This window comes from Monodon monoceros, unplaced genomic scaffold (assembly GCF_005190385.1).
Source record: "Monodon monoceros isolate NGI ecotype Baffin Bay Population unplaced genomic scaffold, NGI_Narwhal_1 Super_Scaffold_12, whole genome shotgun sequence".
Taxonomy (NCBI): domain Eukaryota; kingdom Metazoa; phylum Chordata; class Mammalia; order Artiodactyla; family Monodontidae; genus Monodon; species Monodon monoceros.
Window position 1 is genome coordinate 37168881 of NW_021703768.1, and position 22225 is coordinate 37191105.

At 36.6% G+C, this 22225-nt stretch overlaps 1 protein-coding gene across 1 annotated transcript in view; it reads right to left on the reverse strand.

Annotated features, from left to right (window-relative positions):
- Nucleotides 1–22225, reverse strand: part of FGF10 (fibroblast growth factor 10) — an 82376-nt gene that overhangs the window by 58204 nt on the left and 1947 nt on the right. The gene's annotated exons all lie outside the window — the stretch shown is intronic.

Below are 22225 nucleotides of genomic sequence, written 5' to 3' on the forward strand. Positions count from 1 at the left end.
AAAATGACATAGAGTGGGTTCTATGGAGGGAGAGTGGAGGTGATGTAAATGGCCTCTGAAAGCTTCTTCCATACCTCCAACCTCCACTCAGACTTTATACCCCAAGATTAGCTGTCAGCAGGCTCGAGCAGATTGTCCTGTAGGATTCCAGACATCGCCACATTAAGGAGCTCTTCAATCAATTGCCTCCTTTTTGCCTCTTCATGTTCCTTTCCTGGTGGTCAATCCAGTTCTCAAATAATTGCCCAAAAGAAAAAGCTTTCTTCTTGTTATTGTCTTCCTTTCTTCATAAATCATGATTCTGTAATGTTATTTTAAAAATACATTTGGAAGGAAACTCAAAACCTTCTTTTTGCACCTCCCCCTTCTTGCTCCATGAAATTCCCACTCCTCTGAGCCATGACTAACATGTACAGCATGCTTGCAATGAAAATTGTTTTTTCCCCCTAAATGTCCTAACTCCAGATTTTTATTCTTATGACTCTAAGCCTTGATTAAGACATATGTTAAAAGTAAAACTCTGTTTCATCTTAGGAAGTTTTCATCCCATTCCTAGGTTCCTTCTTTTGTCACTAGGTACTTGATAGGAAGGTCTAACCTTACTAAACGTTGCAGATAATTTCAGCATTGAGAACCACAAACAGATAATACTATTAAAGCGGAAAAATACACAAGGTTAGAAGAGGGAAATTAACTACAGATATAATTAGCCAAAAATGTGTGGGTTGTGTGTATCTGGGCAATAAGAGAGAACATTTGACTGTCCCTCCAAAGTACAGAAATAAATGAGAAATGTTAAAAATAATATAGCTTGGGCATAATTGCCCACAGTTGGACAATTTCTGGATGCACAGAATCAATATAAAGTCTTTCCCTCCCTCCTATTACTATTATAGCAATCATCTTTGATTTGATCCTTTTGAAAACTGCTCTTTTATCACTCCGACCATATTTCTAGATTTTAACCAATCTACCGTAAAAGTTCACTCTCACACCTCTGTAACAATTGTTTCCTATTTTGTACTACTTTATTTTTTTCCTCCCTCCCCCTAATGGAAGCCAATTAGGATAATGAGGGCAAAAGGTTATATATACATCTGGTTCCCCCATTTAACATCTTGGTTTATCTTTTATGCTTTGTTGAGAACAATAGAGAGAAGTGGGCAGAAACACCTCCTTGTACATATTTTCAATGCCCCCCCCCCAAGAAAAGGATTCTACATTTTGTACATATGTGACATCTGAAATAACTCAGACGTGGCAACATTAAGGAAATCATTGCTTCTTAGTTTCATGTTTAATTGTCAGAGCCAGGAAAGAAGGAGGTGAAGAAAGAAGGCAGGACTTGCATGGGCTGACACTCTTTGAGGGACCGAGCTGGAGCAGGCATGGCTTTCGTTATATTTAAGTGAATTAGTCTGTTTCCTTTAAACAGGAGAGATTAACAAGCCACCAAGGGCCTGCTGTGGGATTTTGACACTTTTAGTGGCTTGTGACATATGATTTGTGAATATAAATTCACCTTCAAAAGCAGAAAGCAAATCTACCATTAGCATGAGGTATGTCAGGAGCTGATTTTCAGCTAGTTTGGTTGAAATTCATTAGGATAAGATGAGAAAATAAATATTTTATTTGATTCAATATTTGGATCGTTTTTAAGTTCTCTGAGCTTGAAAAATGGCTACATGTAGATGTAGGAGTTTAATATGGATGACTTTCTTTGATAAGGAGAATACTTCAAGTCTTGAACTTGGAAACTATTGAGACGTTAAGTAAAAGGGAAAAGATCAGCAATTCCAAGTAAACTTGTCTTAATATTTTGCTTTCTTAGTGAAAGAGTATGTCTTTGGGCAGTTTGGCATCCAGACAACTATTTCCCTAACTGCAAGAAAACAGAATAAATATTTTCTTTTCATATGTGATTAGATTAAAAGTATCATCTTTGATATTAAATGAATGATATAAAGAGTTTTAAGCTGAAAGAATTGATAGAAAAATGAACTCATACTATAAAATTTATTTTTGAAACATTTCCAGTTTGTCATTCTTTAAAAAGGTAACTACTGGAAAGGTTTATATATTTTTTGATCTGTTTCTTATTTTAGTCATTGTGAAGACAAAAGTGATCGGGGCCAGATTTTTTCAGCTGCAGGTACAAATCTGTAGATGGCAAGAAGAGATATTCTTTGGTCTTTGTGTAGACAAAGTTGAGTCAAGAAGCATAGAATACTATATAAGGCTCCTCCAGCTATAAAACTTAATTTGCTGATGTACCACAATGCCGTTTGCCTCTGCTTCACTAAAGGATTTCACATTGGACTAGTTACAGGTTGTGTCTTATTGAAGGGTGCAGTATTATGGTGTTTAAGTATATGCGCACTAGAGCAGCTCTACTACGGTTCAAATCCTAATTCCACCACTTATTAAGTATAATACTTCAGTGAAGTTACTCAGTCTCTTAGTGGCTTCAGATTTTCCCATCTGTAAACTGGGATGACACTAGTATCCATAACCTAGGGCTGCTTGAAGATTAAATGAGTACACGTGTGAAGTATTTAAGACTAGCTATTCAGTATCATTAGCTGTTATTATTACTTTATCTCATTCTAAAAACTGCTGAAGCAATGTCTAAAACCATGGAGCTTGATATCAGTAGTTGAGAGTATTCACCCAGTTTGCGTCAGTCATTCAATGCTGACTAATAAAATCCCTGTTACCTTAAAAACAAAACAAAACAAAACAAAAACCCCTTTACCTGTTTATTCAATGGATTCTGCTGATGTCCAAAGTGATTTTTTTTAAAAAAGCACAATGTCGCATGAAGAACCCATATGTTAATTAAAACTGAACTACCTCACAACATTTTCCATGATCAACATAGAAAAACAAAAAATGTTTATGTAGTCAGTCTAAGAGATTTTAGAATATTACTGAATGCTTCATTTACTTTTAATGTAAAATAAGAATGAAGTTAATAATAAATTTATTCCAAGTTCTAATTTTTCTTTCTAGTATCTGGCTCTGCTCCATCAAAATATTTCACTGTTACTAGTTGAAAACATTGTTAGTTCCATTAAAGTGTTAGTCACTGAATAAGGACATGGGACGGTAAGAAGGTCTAGAACAAGGAGCTTTTATTCTATAATCATTGTCACCAGAAAAGAAAATAATATGGCAATTGGTGGTGAATAAAATCAGCAGTGTTCAATTTCAGATTCTTTAATAGTGGAAATAATTTGATGCCTTCTTTGGAGCACAGAACATTAGGGCAAAAACGCCTTGGGCCAATTGCTTCATATAGCACGACAGGATATAACAAATAATTTCAAACCCCAGGAAGTCTTTTTGGATTGTGAAAAGCCCAACCACACTAGTTTAGGTTGCTCAGTACAATAATCATCTCAGACTAATAAATTATGGCCGGTGTCAGTGGTTACACACTGCTAAGCTCAGCTGAACATATGCTGATTAATCTTATTAAATGATTTTGAAGCCTTCAGTACAAAGAAAAAATATATAAAAAGAAAAAAAAATACACAGAGGAAAAAAAAGATGCCTCCAAGGGTGTGCTAAGTGTTTTCAATTTTATTAACATTTCCAGATCCATATTCCCTGTGACTTAGCAGTAGACATTCCATTTACATTCCATATGGACTGTAAATCTGGTCCAAGGTGTCCTTTGTAAGTATAAAGAAATGTCACTGATACGTGGAGGAAACCTATAGTTTGCATACTCTGGAACATCCAAGGTGGACATAGTCACAGCTTTTACTGTAGTGCCAGTCTCAGTCATATGAAGAGAGGGTCATACACAGGAACTGAAACAAAGGTACTTTCCACAGCTGAAAGAAAAAATTCCTCACGATAAAGAGAAATTCCTCCCAAGAACGCATAAGACATTAAGGAGCTGTGTAAGTTTGAAAGATCATTCCCGAGGAAACTATAGAATCTCACCAGTATTCCTTTTTCACTTTTTCAGCTTTGGAAGCTGTACTACAAACTCAAGTGATTACTTTGAAGGCTAGGTTTCTGCCAACATGCTTAGGATTAGAGGCGCTTATGAACAAATTCCTGTGGCTTAAGAAAAAAAACAAGTGAGAAGGATCCCTGAATCTCTAAAAGTTTTTTTACGTAATTATCATTTGGTGTAGCACCCCCAGCTCTTCCTCATATATAGTAGTGGCAGAGTATACTGACATGGTGAGAACACAGCCAGTTTTAGACAGGTACCATCTCTTCTTGCCCATCACCCCAGATGTAGCATACACACAACTCATACACTTACTGTAGTGAGCTGAAAACTGACTAATCTCAGATTTATCAGAAAATCTTCCACCAACCAAGGGGTATTTAACTTTAGCATATGTCTTAACTTTAAAAATTACTTTCTCTTTACAGAATATACTGTCGCTTTCTTCTTTCGCAGAATATGTGCAAAAATGGAATATGTCCATGAAATTCATTCTGCCAAATTTTTCAGATTGTCCCAAACTCAAAACACCTTTGGCCTTTCATTCCTCACCACTACACTTAACTTAGTGTCACCCTTGATTTTATTGTTTCTTAGAGGTTCATTGGCATTAAGAATTGCTTGGGGTGTTTAAATAAGTTCAAATTCCTGTGTGTCCCCTCTTATCCGTCTCCTCTTCCCTTGTGCAGTACTTCTGGAATAGGACTCCTAATGTGTTTTTTTTTTTTTTGCGGTACGCGGGCCTCTCGCCGCTGTGGCCTCTCCCGTTGCGGAGCACAGGCTCCGGACGCACAGGCTCAGTGGCCATGGCTCACGGGCCCAGCCGCTCCGCGGCACGTGGGATCTTCCCGGACCGGGGCACGAACCCGTGTCCCCTGCATCGGCAGGCGGACTCTCAACCACTGCGCCACCAGGGAAGCCCCTAATGTGCATTTTGAGCAAGCACCTGGTTCGTTCTCATCATGTGGTCCATAGGCCCAACTTTGAAAACTACCTAGCATTACCTATTATTATTAGCTATTTCAAATCTGGCCTCTCATTTTGCTTCAAATCTCTTTTCTAATGACTTATTAAAAGGAATCTTATTTTAATTAAGAGAAATGGGTAGGGGACTTCCCTGGTGGTCCAGTGGTAAAGAATCTGCCTTACAATGCAGGGGCTGTGGGTTCGATCCCTGGTCAGGGAACTAAGATCCCACATGCAACGGGGCAACTAAGCCCGTGCGCCACAACTACTGAGCCCAAGTGCCTCAACAAGAGAGCCTGCGTGCCGCAAACTACAGAGCCCATGCCCCCTGGAGCCTGCACGCAACAACTAGAGAGGGAAAACCCACACGCCACAACTAGAGAGAAGCCCGTGTGCCACAACGAAACATCCCGCGTGCCGCAATGAAAGATCCCACATGCCTCAATGAAGATCCATGTGCCTCAACTAAGACCCGACGCAGCCAAAAAATTAAATAAATAAATAGATAGATAGATAGATCTTTAAAGAAAAAAAAAAGAGAAATGGGTAGGGGCTGGATCTCAAACCATAACTCACAACTGTCTCTCTGTCCATTCTACTGCTAAGAAAGTTTCAGAAGCCTGCTGTAGATCTGTATGTACCTATATTATTTGCCAGGTTTCAGAGACTATAAGTACCACCAGGGGTGGTAGGATTGATCCTCCCCGTTAGCATGCTCACTGTGCTCGAGAAAGTCCTGGATCAGATCTTATACCCAGTTTTCATGTACCAGGGCCCTATTCCTAATTGCACTCACCTTTCGCATTTCACCACCATTACTTCTCTTCTCAAAATTACTATAACGCCAGCACTCAGTTAACAATGAGTGTTAAGGATAAAAAGGAGTACGCTCCATACCACTCTAAATTAGGAGGTGCCACTGTCAGCCTCAGCTTAGAAAAAGCCCCATTACCCTAAGACATGACAATAAAACATTTATCTATTGTCTACCACTTCATAGCTTCTATTACTGTGAGAGAAATTAATTTTCTGGAAGAGGAAATGCCAGTTTTAGAATCCTGCTTTTCCAGGCCTTACCTTAAAATTTCAAGATACAAAAACAGTCATGATAATAAACTTTAGGAGAGTTATACTAGTATGGAAACATTTTGAGATGTGAGAGGCTTAAACATGGGATGTTGCATGAATTCTACCCATAGTGAAAGAGGATAGGTGATGCAGGGTATTGTTTCCATGAGAGCGCAAGTATAGTAACTTCAACATATTTAAACATGAAATATTTCAGAAAGTACCACTTGCTTACATTTTAATTATACTAATTATCCATTTATAAAATAGATCTTTTATCATCCTTAACTGTAAGTTGGAAAGGTTCCCATGGTTTAGCATGCATCTTCAGGACAGTGGCTCTTGGACAAGTGAAGAGGAAGAGAACAAATATTCTTTAACCCAGATTGAATTTACAACCCAATGGAAAAACAGACCACCTTTATAGCTAGGTTCTATGTCAAACAATCAGAGCTCTTCCTTTGGTCTTGTAGTGCCCAGCAGTCAAAGTACTAGGTGCAAATAAACTATATTTTTAGAACAATGTTTTACAGATATATAGTCATTTAAACTTGTCATCAATTTAGATTCAACTAAAATATGGGGTTCCATTATGAGCCTAGTACTTTTCTAGATATTTTTAGATAAATTATTTTAATCTTCATTGGTCAGATGAAGAATCAGAAGCTCTGAGACCTATCTCAGTCACACAAATAGTAAGTGGTGGATAAAGTGTTAGAACTTAAATCTATTTGATTTAAGAAATTAAGAAAGCACTAAGAAAGCTTAGTGCTTTCTATTATAAGATACTGTTTTTGTCAAATCACCATTAATTTGGGCCACATAAATCTGTCATAGGTTACTGTATTATTTTCCTAGGGCTGCTGTAACAAATTAACACAAAGTTGGTGGCTTAAAACAACAGAAAGGTATTCTCTCACAGTTCTGGGAGCCAGAAATCCATTATCAGTTTCATCGGGCTGAAATCAAGATGTTGGTGGAGTCATATTCCCTCTGAAGGCTCTCTCAGAGAGAAACTCTTCCTTGCCTCTTCAAGGAAGGCACATTTCTTGAGGCACATTTCTTGGTTCTTGGCCTTTCCTCTATGTTCACAGGCAACGGTATAGTATCTTCAGATCTCTCTCTGCTTCCATCATCAAATCACCCTCTACCTTCTGTATGTCAAATCTCCCTTTGCTTCTATCTTATGAAGACATTTGTGATGGTATTTAGGGTTCACTTGGATAATCCAGGATAATCTCAACCTCTTCATCTCAAGATTTTTAATCTAATCATATCTGCAAAACTTTACTACATAAGATAACATTCACACATTTCAGTGATTAGGACCTGATATCTTTGTTTTTGTTTGTTTGTTTTTTAAATTTTTATTTTATATTAGAGTATAGTTGATTAACAATGTGTTAGTTTCAGGTGTACAACAAAGTGATTCAGTTATACATTTTCATGTATCTATTCTTTTTCAGATTCTTTTCCCAATTAGGTAGTTACACAATACTGAGCAGAGTTCCCTGTGCTATACAGTAGATCCTTGTTGGTTATCCATTTTAAATATAGCAGTGTGTACATGTCAGTCCCAAACTCCCTAACTATCCCTCCCCTACCAACACCCTTCCCCCTGGTAACCATAAATTTGTTCTCTAAGTCTGTGAGTCTGTTTCTGTTTTATAAATAAGTTCATTTGTATCATTTTTTTGTTTTTTAGATTCTGCATATAAGTGATATCATACGATATTTCTCTTTCTCTGTCTGACTTACTTCACTCAGTATGACAGTCTCTAGAGGACCTGATATCTTTGAATGGTCATTATTCAGCATACTACAGTCCACCTTCTGGACCGCCAAAATTTATATCCGTTCCATACATAAAGTATGTTCACTCCACCCCAACATCCCCCCAAATTTCCACACATCATAGTATGAATTTCAGTCCAAAATCTCATTTAAATATCATGAGCTCAAAAATCCCAAGTCTCATCACCTAACCTAAATTAAGTATGGGTGAAACTCTAGGTATGATCCATATTGGGGCAAAAGTCCTCTATATCTCTGGATCTGTAAAACTTGAAAATAAAGTATCTATTCCCAAAATACAACAGTGGGAAAGGCATAGTACTAGTGTTACAGACATTCCCATTACAAAAAAGGGAAAGGGAAAAATGAAGGAAGAAAAGGGTCACCAGTCCCAACTAATTTCAAAAGCCAGCAGGACAAATTCCATTAGGTTTCAAGACTTGGGATTAGTCCTTTGTGGCTGGAGGGTCCTGCTTCTGTGTCTGTGGTTCTGCCTTCTCTGCCCAAGGATCTGCCCTCACCATGACCCTTCCTTTACTTGAAAGCTAGTATGTGTTTGCAGCTGAATGGTTTTGTCAGCCTGTTTCCTGCTTGTAGAATTTGGGGAGTCTGACAGTTTTCCTTCATTTTGTCCTATCTCAGTTTCTTTCAGTCCAAGCAGGCAGTGCTTCTGCTGATATAACGTTCTCAAAAACTTTGTGGGTCTCCTGTGTATATCACAGGCATTCATGTCAGTAGACAAAATGGTGCTCCCCAGATCTTTGATAATTTCTATTGCTTGCTTCTGTTGAGATGGCTGAGGGAACCCGTCAGTCACAAGCACTAGCATAAGCTGTTCAGTCACACCATTGTCCTTTTCTTTAGAGCATACTTTCCGAATAATGAATCTTTTAATTTAGCATCTTTTGCAGTCTGGATAAGTTGAGAAGTTCCCAGTCAAGTGTTGGTTCCATTTTACTTAACAGTTCTTTCTTCACTTTATCTCTTTCCTCTCATGTTTTACTGTAAGCAGCAAGAAGAAACCAGACTGCACCTTCAACACTTTCCTTAGAAACTTCCTCATTTAAATTTCCAAGTTCACCACTTACTGCTTTCCACACAATTATAAGACACAGTTCACCTAAGTATCTGCCACTGTATAACATGAATTTCCTTTCCTCCAGTTTCTAATAACGTGCTCCCTATTTCCCCTATCTCTCACCAGCAGCATTTTTAATATTTCTATTTCTACCAACATTCTCTTTATGAAGATACAGGTATTCTCTAAGGTGACACAGGCTTTCTCTACTGTGCTCTTCACTTCCTTCTGAGCCCACCAAAGGGTCTTTAATATCTATATTTCTCCCAAAAGTACATTTAAGGCAATCTAGGCTTTTTCTATCATGTGCTTCAAAATACTTCCAGCCCATACTCATTACCTAGTTCCAAAGTCATTTCCACAGTTTTAGGTATATGCTATAGCAGCACCCCACTCTGAGGTATCAAAACCTGTGCTGGTTTCCTGTGTCTGCTGTAACAAATTATCACAAATTTGGTGTCTTAAAACAATAGAAATTTATTCCTTCACAGTTCTGGAGGCTGGAAGCCTAATATTAGTTTCACTGGGCCCAATTCAAGGTATCAGTAGGGCCAAGCTCTCTCCATGGGCTCTAGGGAGAAAAATCTGGTTTCCTCCTCTTCCAGCTTCTATAGCCACATTCCTTGGCTCTTGTCTCCTTCGTCTTCACAGCCAGAGCTTTGCATCTTTATGTCTCTCTTTGTCTGCTTCCATCATCAAACTGCCTTCTGCTATCTAATCACCCTGTGTGTCTAATCTCCGTCTCTCTTTTATAATAAGAACAAGTGATAGCATTTAGGACTGACCTTGATAATGCAGGATGATTTCCTCATCTCAAGATCCTTAACTTTATTACATCTGCAAAAATTTTATCATATAAATGTCACATTCACATACTCTGGGGATTAGGACCTGATATCTTTGGGTGACTGTTTTTCAGCATACTATAGTTATTATCTCCTAAAATAGGTATGCTCCTAGAATCCAGTCCTTAACCTTGGAAACAATGAACAAAAATATTTTAATAATTGTATTTGGTTTAATATGCTCATTTCATAGATTAAGTTTCTGAGGCCAAGATAAAGTAAATGATGTGCCTGATTGCACAGCAAATGTTTTGACACAACCAAGCCATGAACCATATCTCTTTACTCCCACTCTTTTGCAGTATGTTCTTCTCTAAATGAATCACCAAGAATTGCTCATTTCTTAATTGTCACCAAATTACTCCAGAACCCAAATACAACTCTGAAGCTATAAATAACTATCCCACAGTCAGCATCAATTTTAAAAGAGAGTAAATTCATCATGTATCTCTACTGAACAGTCAGTAGTAACCTGAGGCAAACAGGAGAAATATGGGAAACAACCCATTTCAAAGATTACACAAACTTTCATTCGGAAGTTTGTATGAATGCAAGTATTTAGCATTTAGTTAAGTAATGAGGCCTGATTTATCTTCTAAGTTCTCAGAATTGTAGAACTTAGAACTCAATGGAATTTTAAAAGATAATTTACTTCAACCGCATTTTTCAGGTGGGTAATATGTTAATCACACTTTCCAGACCAGGTGACGAGACCAAAGAAAGTCTTAAGTGTCTTGGCTCAAGGACACGTGGTTAAAAAGAGAAATTTATTAAATAAACATATAGAGAGGACCCATTCTATTCCAGACAGCATATTAAGGGCTGGCAGGCAAAGGTCAGTGTGATGCATACAGTGTTCACCCTCAACAAGCTTTCTGTGTATGAGGAAACTAGGTGGGTAAATTAATCAAGTGTGAGATTGTGTTAGAATACTAGATACTGAGTGTTGGGTTCTGTGGAGACAGTAGAGTGGTCAGTAAGGTTTCCTAGAGATGACATCTAACTGGGACCTGAAAGAAAGGGGACAAGGGGCAGGAACATCACTCCAGCCAGACCTAGGAGTGTGTGCAAAGGCTGCATGTGAAGGAACAAGGTATGTTTGGGAGCTAAAATCAACTCAGTATGTCTGTGATGGGGAGTATAGTAAGAAAGGAGATGGGGGTGAGGACTTTACATGACATGCAAAGAGATGAAGTCATTATTTTGAAGGTACTGGGAAGAAACTGAAGTATTTCATAGAGAACTGGCTTGTGTAGATTTGTGCCTTACACAAATCAGAATGGCTAAGACTAGGGTGATTCTGTAATGCGGTACTTTGAGAGTGAATGGGCTGCTACTGATAACATGCCAGAACAAGAGGCACATCTGAGACTGCTCCAGGCAAACCAGGATGGAAGGTCACCCTAGCCAAGGCTGTCCTAGGTTTGAATTCTGCCTCACTTATGGTAACTATATAACTTCAGTCTGGGCACCATAACTTTTAGACTCAGTCTTCTCATCTAAAGATAGTATGGGGGTAACAGTGACTCTTTTACCCATTTCACAGAATTTTTCTGCGATCCAACTGATGAAAACATTAGAATTCTTTATAAACTATAAAATAAAGTAAGGTGGTATATGATATCGCTTTTCTGTTTAATTTTTTATTATCTTATGACTTAGGGGTCTTTTCAGAAAATGGGATAATTCAAAACAACACAGTAGTCACAGCATAAAACAGTAATAAGAGCTAACATTTTTGAGCTCTTAAAATGTGACAGGCCCTATATTGAGAAATTTACATTTATAGTCTCATTTGTAAATTTACAAACTCATCCTTCTAACAGTGATCAGGTAGGTGATATTATTATCCTCACTTAACAGTTGCACAGATCAAGTCCCTGGGAGTCCTTTGTCCAAGGCCACACAACTATGCAGTTTTAGAACCCAGATTCGACATCAAGAAGTTTGTCTGCAAAGCTCACGGTCTTAATAGTGGATGCAGTTGCATATATGCTGTCAGCAGCCTGCTCCGTTAAAAGACTTAAGTATACTCTTTCACAAGAAAAAGAGCTGTAATCGATTTTTTTTCCCCTAATCACCTAAACGAAGTAAATCTGGGACAATTTAGAATGGCAATGACAAGAAAAAATATACAGGTGGAGCAAGTAATATTGATGCCTCAGTAGTTCCCTTTGGGAATCTGCTGTGAAGTTGTAAAACCCCTTCCCAGTGATATGTGTAAGTTAAGAACTTCTGCAGGAGGAGCTATTTTAAAATTTTAAGTAGTGATCATTTAGCAAATCAGGAATGCTAAAGATGAAGCCATTTGGTATAGATCACAGGAACTACTTTTTCATGTCCCTAGTATGAAAGTAGTTCTGGGTTTTTTTGTCAGATCAAGCTACAGTTTTAATATTTTTAGGTTATGTCAATTATACTATAATTTATACCCTTTTCAAATATCTCTCTGCCTTCTCTTTTTTCTTTACTTCAAAAAGTAAAGCAAATATAAAATAGAGAAGGCCGATTTTAAATGCAAACTATATAAGTGTAATATTTTAGCAGAGAACTTAAGTCCTCAAATCTAAGTATATTTACATACTTCCCTCTCACATGATGGCACATTCTAGTGTATTTTGCTTTGTATTTCATAAGATACCCACCAATTTGTAAATTCTGCTCCACCCCAGTGGCCTGCCTGTTGTTTCCTGAAAACTTCATGTAAGGTTCTGTGCCTTCTTTTAGAATATTCTTACTCCTTTCTTCTTATCTAATTCTATCTGGAGTCCCTTATCCTCAGTGTGATACTCCCCTTGTCATTCATCCCTCCCTCAGTTACAGGTTGCTGTTTACTTAAATTCCATCCTGCTTCTTTGGAATTTAGTATAAACTGCCTTATATTACCTTCCAGCCACCTGGGAAGATCTGTCTCTATCTCTAGATTGCAAACCCTTTGAGGGTATGGGCCAAAAAGTTCACAGTCATGGGATGAGAAACAAGTTTAACTATAGAATATCCTGAAAGCTGAGCATCTGTGATAATCCTGGTTCAAAACCATATCATAACTTGAAATATAAGATATACTTTGAAATATTTAAAAATTGAGTCACTTTTATTTTTTCCTTTAATGCAGTAATCTGTCTTCTTCTAGTCTTCATGGTTACCTGTTTTGTCCTTATTTTGTCATTGTTGTTTTTCTTTCTTTTGTTCTTTTTTATTGTTCTGTCCTTGAACACATTTGTTACCTTCTATTCTTTATTTTTAGTTCTTCACTCTCTCCTCATCTTCAATTTTCAAATGTCTGCTACTAGTCTCTTAATGAACCTCTATGCTTCCCCCAAACTTCAGAACATTATGGATACTACAATTCCAAACCTTAAATTTTTTCAGGTGTTCTAATATTTCTGTTTTAAAAAAATGCCAAGTGCATTCCTCATTCCTTCTTTTTTCTAACAGTTTTAGTTTCCACTTCATCAAGTAATCTGCTGCTTGCTTTCCTGATACTTTCCCTTGAAAAAAGAGAAGCATCACATTTACTTTTCCCTTATATAATACCCATTTGATGAGGGCACCGTTAAGCTACTACAAACGCTAACTTCAACTTCTCCAAACTTCTCACCAAACCCCAGGCTCAGTGTGCCTTTTCTGTACTTCTTGGAGGAGGCACCAAACTCTCCCCATGCTGTTCCCTTCCTCCTACCTCCCATCTTCAGAAGGCTTCTCTAGCCTAGAATAGTTCCCAACTGTTTTCTGTTAGAGTACCCTGCTTGTTTTCCATACAGTTACCCCAATTTTTCATCACATATCTCTTTATTTGTCTGTTTTTTTTGATATTGTCTGTAGAGTGAAGCTCTGAGAGAGCAAAACCAGCATCTTTGTTCAGCATGTATTTAAGTGTCAGACAGTATCTGACACAAAGCAGGCACTTAATATATTTCTGTTGAATGAATAAATGATCTCATTTATCTCTACCATGTAGAAAAGAGATAGGTATTGTTAATATCCTTGTTTTACTGATGACAACTTGCCCAAGTGATACACTATTGTCTGGCAGTTTGGAGCCTCAAATGCACCCACTTCTGTGTCTACAAAGCTTACTTTTGATCCAGGCCCATAATTGTAATCACTTTTAATCAAAGCCCACCCTTTTAACCCCTCTACCCTTCTGCCTCTTTAGCAGGAACTCAGATTTAGCCTTCCTTACTCTGATACCGTGGCTGCGATTACTTCTGTGGGATTCCTTTTAGATCACAGGTTCTCATTTCAGTTAATTTAACATCCAGTTGAATGCCAGGGATTGGGTTATATTTCCCTCACACCTTTCTTGTCATGTCAGCCCTTTTGCAGCGCTACTCATTAGCTTGATCTCCTTCCTGAGAGTTCAAAACCCTTGTCTTCATCACTCCAGCAAAGCATCTCCTCCTCCTTTCACAGTCTATGTCTAAATGCTCTATGGCCTTTTCTGCTTTTCCTCTGGCTTCTAACATTCTAATTATATGTTCTTTACCATCTCTCTTGCTTCAGCTTTAAAGCATTTATGTAGTTTCATTCGCCAGCTTTTTATACCATAATCTGATTAATATCCCTAGCACTTTTTCTCTTCATCTTTGTGGAATCACATCCTTCTATAGAGACATTCCAAAAAATGCCCTAGAAATCTGGCTTACTACCTTGCTAATTACTGTTATTAATAACATTGTAAATATATCTCACTTCAGATCATAAATAATATAAAAATTAGCGTCATGTTTCCTCATGTTGCAGAATGTTAATTTTTTTTAATAATTCTATCAATAAATCAAAGCTATCACTATAGATAGATGGAAATCCATCTGTCTATATCTGTATCGATCTATCTATATAATTTGAAACAAACTGTAAAAAGAAGCTCAGCTTTTAATTATTATTACAGTAACAAACCAATCTAACATACGTAAATAGTCAGATTCTGCATATAATAAAAATAAATCTAATTCAGCAATCAGTGCCAAAAGGTTCTTTCTTGAGAGAAGTATGTGAATACACATATGCTATGAATTTAAATTTTAACTCCTGTCAGTGTCTCAATGTTTTCTAATAAAGCTATGTGCATTTCTATATTTGGTCAGCCTGAAATACACATGCATGTACGTTTTACATTTTTCCCCTTTGATAACCAGTATTAAAATGAGAACATTCGTTTCATTTTAAAGAGCTACAGTTGGCAGGGGTGTACAGAGAAGCTTTATAATCTAAGTGAGGTTCTGGAAGTTGGAAATATTAAAGACCTCCAAATTAGTGTTCATCTTTTTGAAGTAAACGATGACTTCAAAAAGAAGCAAAATAATTATTTGATTTCCTAAATCATCTTCACTTTCTTTCTCTTATAGGAGTCCAGACAAATGCAAAAAGGTCAGAAAATTGACAAAGTAATTAGTAAGTGTTGCATACACTGAAACAACTTTTAGAAGAAAGGTGAAATGAATGTGTAGGGAGAGTTACTGGGAACAGAATATTTAACCTGAAGGGAAAATGCAGATTGATGGTTTAGTAACTAGACAATCAGTATCCATTCTCAGAAGATGCTTATTCGTGGTTTGCCCACTTCACGAAAGGCAAAACTTTAAGAAATTGGCCTGAGTGCTGGGATAATGGGACTTCACTGGAGATTCAAAATGAGAAGAGGCACCTGGTGGAGTATGTTGAATTTGCATTGCTGAAGACTTTTTTGCATAGAATATAAACTACACGTTTTGGTTGTTGATGTGCCCAAGTGATACATACAAAAACAGCTAGGCTACTGGTTCTAAATGTAACATGGGATGCTAAGGAATGATAATGGATGACTTTCTCTTGCTTAAGTGGTATGTAAGGGGTTTAGACATGAGGGAAAAGGAAAAAAAAAAAAAAAGAAAAGAAAAGGAGGAGAAAATAATGAAGTGGTGAAGGGGTGATAAAATATCAGGGATTCACAATGCCTCAGACGGCTGCTATTTCAGACGTATAACTGCCTCAAGATAGAACTATTAGAAAGCAGCTGACGGGTCTTGAATTGTAGATTCTATGAATATGTCAAGTTATCCTCAAACAGGGGCAGTGCCTCAGAAAAGGTTAAGGATGAACTAACACATATGTTTATCAGTAAAACATGTTAACGTAAGGTCCTTGAAAGAAAAGAATAATGATGATAGGAAATAATAATTATTATGGAAAAATGCCTGTTTAAAAGAATTCTTAATTTTGCAGTTAGGATTAATTAGAATTATTAAAGTTAATAATATTTTTAAAGTTCTTAATTTTGCTCTTTAGAATTAAGTTCCAGTTAACCCCCACTATTCATAATTAAGTTATCATTGTAGTGAAATTATTAGGCTATATTTAGTTGACAGTTACGTGAAGTTGGGGATATATTGACTTAATATTTTACCTCATCTGTTATGGTTAATTAAATGATTCATTAATATCTTAATGTCATTGCTCATTGTAGGAAGCATGCCAAACATTTGAAACTTCCTCATTAATGATAACACACATACTGACAGATTAGATATAGGTAAAGGTAGACAGGTTTAGGCTGAAGAATTATTAGGTGAAGTATAAAATGAGGCAATACTTTACTGCCAGCACCATGAATCTATCAAATGGTAATTGGATGCACGTGTTAGCAGCAGTAAAAAGTCACTGTCCAGTTGTCCACCTTACATGGGAATCTACTCTGAGTGTCACCTTTGATTTATTGTTCCAATTAGGACATAGCGTTCAAAGAAAGAATACAACTGACCTGATTTAAAAGCAAGGAAATCTTTAAGGTCATTATTTTGTGGGTGACCCAGCTCCCTTTTAGATATCTTGAAATTTTCTATTTGTGCAAAATCTGTACTAAATAAATACTTGGTTTTAAACTAATTCTGTAAAACATTGACACATTTTATTCATTAATTCGGTACCAGAGTGTCACTGGTGGCTTCCCAAGGTGCAGGTATATTTTCTTACACTAATTTTAAAGGCACGTTTCTAGGTTATCACTTGTTATACCGACTGACCAGCACAGGTAGAGGTAACAGGCACTGAAAGAACAAGTCCCAATTATGAAAAGTAAATATTTTTAATCTGCAAAGCCAAGCAACAAACACAATTTGTCAAATGGCAAAGGTAAATGATCTTAAAACATTGCAATATATCAATACATGAAAAATTAAGATACTTCTGCATAAAAAGCTTGAGACAAAATGACTTTCATTACTCTGCTAGATTGTAATAAAACTGTATTAAAATTAACATAAATCTTATGCCCAATTTTACTGGAAAATTAACGGAGAACTTTAATTTCTGGGAGGGAAATGCTAATGTTTTACTTACACTAAGCAAACATCAACTATTAATGCTGACAAATGTTGGAACAGTAATACTAAAAACGTCATCTGAATTACTCTTCATTGCAAAGTTCACAGAATTAATGTTAAGATAGATTAAAATCACTTTGAACTAATACGCATGTATTATTCTTCCTTCTGAAGCATAATAAAGAAATATCATTTGTACTGCAATTTTGGATAAGTGTACAGACATTTAAGGCTTAGGAAAGATGGAGATATTCATAGGCAGCTCATAAATGTGAGGAACATTAGCTCCATTTCAAATGAGCCATCAACTTTTTTCCAACATTTTGGCTTGTGGAAAGTCAGACGTTTGGATAATAAATGGGGTTTGCCTCTGAACATTAAGGTAATTGTGTAGGAATTTAAAGTGCTCATTCAGGTTCTACCAGAAGTTCATTAAAAAATGAACTGGAGTAAGGCTTTTCGCTCTAAACTGGGTAGTAAAATTGTAGAGGAAAAATGCATGCAGTGGAGTTTCCTTCATTGTATAAGGCACAATTCTTCTTCTTTTAAGCTCTGTGCTTAAACATCATTTTGAAAACACCTGTTTTTAAAGAATGGTGCATGCCTTTCGGTAATAGATTACTAAAATACTCAAGACCTAGAGATTGGTGTCTCTGAATTCTCATACTCCAGTATTGGCATGTGATTTCTGCCAACTGTTTTCTTGAGTTTCTTGTAGTAGATGGTTATAAATCAGGTTTATAAAGAGGAAACTCTCTGTAATTGTGCATTTTTAATGGATTTATGATAAATCCATCAAAGTGGAGGGTCCATATGGTAGGAATGCAGTAAAGGTAACAGGACAGTGTCATGTAAACATTAAATAGTGCCTTCCACCTTCATAAATCCTCGATCCTCATGATTAAATGCTGCCAGTTATAAATTATGCAACCAAACTCTAGAAACAACCACAACTTAAATAAGACACCAGTGGAAGCCATAAGTTGTATATAGGTTTTTCTTCCCAGAAAACTGTTGTATATTTATTAGGAGATAATATTCAAGTCCTTATTTTCCTCAAAAATTATTTTCTTATTTCACTTCCTAAAATAAGCTCTAGTCCTGATTAAAAAGTAATAATGTAAACCTTATTTACAAGACAATAATCAGTCATTTCTATGTGGTGAAATACCTTTTTGATTTGCAGAGTCATTTTAAAGCTTCAAGACTCTAAGATTTGCTCCTTTTAGAGTCATACATCAGAAGTTTCTTCAGCAGCCCAATTTCACACTTGTACTTACAATCAAATTGTTTTATTACATGTGGGAACAATTAAACATTTGGCCCTCAGCTGTAAACAATTACTATATACAATGATATTCATGGATTTTTCTTAGTCATGTATTCCTAATGCCTTCCGTGAGACAGATGTATGTGTACATTGTGTGTCCATGAGCAGTCATATTCTCAAATGTAATATCAAAAGAGAGATTTCACCCAGAGAATGCACTAACATTGTCTGATAACATGCAGACACCTGCAATAATAACTTTAACATACTCTGTTCCACTGTCATTTTACTGCTCTTCCAATTTCCTTCTGATGAACAGTTGGTGTGCACAGCAAAAAGCAATTAAGGATCTGGATAATTTGGTTTTTAGAGTTTTGTGGTGTCTACTTCTGATATATCGACAGCAATGTTGTCAGTAGTAGCGAGGTAGAAGAAATAAGTAATGATAAAACCAAATCGACTTGGGCTTTAATCTGGCTCTGTCAATTTCTAGTTGAATGACCTTGGGTAATTTACTTTTTTTCAGGGTTAGTTTTCATATTTGAAAAATGTGGATAGTCCTATCTAAATCACAGAACTGTTATGAGTGTTAAATGAGATATATACTTAAAGAAATAGGGCACATACTGCATACTCAGTGCACACTGATTTCTCTAATGTCTCACATACTCCTTTCCTGAAAAGACTCATAAGCACTGTGGCTTTCCATTTTGAGAATATCTATCCTTGGCTCTCTCAAGTTTAGGGATACATTTTCTTTTCACTAGACTCCCCTTTTCTATAAGTGACCATCAGGGGAGTAGCCCACAGCTGTTTTACTCACATCCAGAAATAAGTCCACCGGTTCCAGTTGCACGGGTACCTAACAGCTGTATCCAGCCTTTCTAGTAGGCCAGAACTGGAGACGAGTGGTAATGTTTCAAGGGCAAAGCTCTAGATGTAAAGAATGATATAACAAACCTAAATGAGCCCGAGCATATCTAGTGACAGATACGCCACAGCTATTCTAAATTATTCAAGCTTTCTCAGACTTATAGCAGGAGAAACATAATTCATCACTGCTCCCTTTATTCTACTCTCATATAATGGCAAAGGAGCAAACAAAAAATACCCCACCCCTAAAAATTTATAATAATCACTCAAGATGGAGAAGAGTTTCTCTAGCACATGTAATATTTTTAGAACCATCCAATTTCTGGGAACCAACTTTGGAGGTAGAAGTTAAAAATGATTTTTCAGTGCTCATGGGTGATTTCCTTACTTCTCTTTTGTTAGCATTTTGCTGGCAAAAAGCCAGTAAAACAGTTGTTTAATTACCCAGGACCATCACAAACATGTAACCTCTTAGATAAGCTATTACTGTATTTTAGCAGCAGTAATACTAGGGTCAAAAGTAACAAAGAAAATTAAGCTTCAAATAAGCAAACCTTAAAAGAACAGCTTTGTGTATTGAGAATAATTAATAACTTGTTTAGGAAAATGTTACTGAAATGTGGTTTTTGGACAAGGAACTGACACTCTTCAGAGGTTAGATACCCTAATATTTAACAGGCTACCATTTGGTGGGCTGGCTGGCTGGTTACCCTGTAGGCATAGCAAAAGTTTGTTCTCATGTAATTATGCAACATTTAGACAATATCTTAATGATACCATGTAGTTCAGCTGAATCAGTCCAGCTGGAAACTGTAGCAGCATTCTGATTACCCAGCCACATGTGAAATGAAAGCTGTTTCAACCTCTACTATTCACTTGCTATGTCTTGATACAGATGTTCTTGGAAAACCTAACTTATTTATGGTTTGACATTATTTAACATAGCAAGCTCCACCCCCTTTCATTTTCAACCATTGATTAGGATTGCATTACTATATGATATTATAATTTTAACAGGGACTATTAGTTATCATTTATCACATGGAAGACGTATTAGTATATTTTAAACAGGATGAAAATTTCCCACACTTGTTTTTACACGATAAAAATCATATACTTTTCTCTTTGCAGATAATTCTTACTGTAAAAAGATATTTTAATGTGTACACTGGAAACCATTTACTAAATGGTTAATCACACAATGATCATTATTTTAGAAAACAGTAATTTAAGTTGCATAAATAAACTACTATAGATTGCTCCTTACATCACATCATAAAGACACTTAAAATACAGCAATAGCAAAGTCAAGTTAGTGTAAAAAAATTTTTGCTCAAGGTTAACACTCTGAAATTTTATTATATTTCTTTGAGTTATTTCCATGAACTAAAAATACAAAGAATTTCAGTCCCTGTGAATTTTTTTTTTTTATCTCCCAGCTCACTCTTCAGTAAGTGTTTGGGCCACTTCCCCATCGTCCTACCTGGATGATATCACAACTCTTTTGTTTTAGAAGTGAATAAAAGTATTAAAATTTTAAATTAATAACCATAACATCTATACATCATATCTAATAAATTCAGGTAACAAATTACTTCGGAGCAAAAAAAAAAATGACATTATTTCAGCCACTTCTTATGAATAAGAATGGAAAAAATATAGGTAATGGACTATAGGTACATCTCTGGTAGTAAACATCAAATGGAATACTTTAAAACACACAAATCTTTTTTATTACTTGTAAACATATTGTTAATTTTAGTAAATGGAAATAGCAGCTGAGGAGGAACAGAAGTTAATGTTGAAGGTACGTGAGTCCCCAAGTAAGAAAAATGTCTTATTTCTTGTAAATCTTTATTTTAAAAAGATAATGCTAAGTTCTTGTTAACTGTCTTTCCCATTAATACCAGATACTTTCTGGGCTAAGGAATCATGAAGTATATGACTCATGTATTTAAGTTAGCTAGCAAATATATGCTTGGAATTCCCAAACAACTGACACAAAAAAATCCTTTGAAAAGGTGACTTGGAACCACCATTGAGATAATGCTAAATGGTCATTAAAGATGTTTAAATGTTATTGTCTACTGTCTTCAGTGTGCCATTACATAGCCTCAGGGATCCTTTCAAATTGCAATCAATAGAGGATGAATAAGTCTCACCACTTGAAAGTAAGCAGGAAAGGAAGCCAACAGAGTAATCTGGCTTTGCTGGACTGATTCAGGAAGAGACACAATGTTCACTCCTCCTCTTCTAGTTCTCCCTCCCCCTACCCAACCCACATCCCTGCAAGAAAGAAAGAAGAGAAAGAACTAAAGAAGGAAAGAGGGAGGGAGAAAGGAAAAAGGCAAGAAATCCAAGCATGGGGCATAATTTGTACTGAGGTGAAAACCTCATCCTATGGGATAAACCAACACCATGGAAACAGACTTATGACTTTTACTTTGAAAATAAAAGAATGACAATGAAATTTGTGTGAGGTCTGTGTGACTCCAGTCCCAGATGTTTACAGTGCTGTAGTACTATGGCTCTGCAATATGAGAGGTTTGAGAAGAAACGAGTACAACAGGACACCACAAAGCAGCGCATATGCTATTGACAATGCAGACATGAGCATCATGTTACCAAGAGAGAAGGCAGGCAGAAGACAAATAGCAGCGGTGGTGCCTGAAAAGCTAACTTCATGGACTGCAATCACTCAAACCAACATGAGGGACCAAAAAAAAAAAAAAAAAAAAAATCAAAACCAGAAAAATGCTTTTGCTCCTATCTAGAGGGGTGGTAGGGTAAAGGGATGGGGGTGGGGGAGAGTGAAATTGACTTTTCTTTCTTAAATAAAGTTCCCATAAAGTCCCTATAATTGACAGCGGATAATTATTTTCAGCTTGAGGAAACTGTTCTGAAACTCTTAATAAGATTGCCAGCCAAAAGAACAAAATGTGTTTACTTGAGCCATTTCCAGAAGGAGGGAAAGGAGACCTTGGGGTGATGGGGAAGGGCGATGGAGACAGAGAGGGGCATCTATGCACTGCAACAACTCTTGGACGCCCTGCGTGG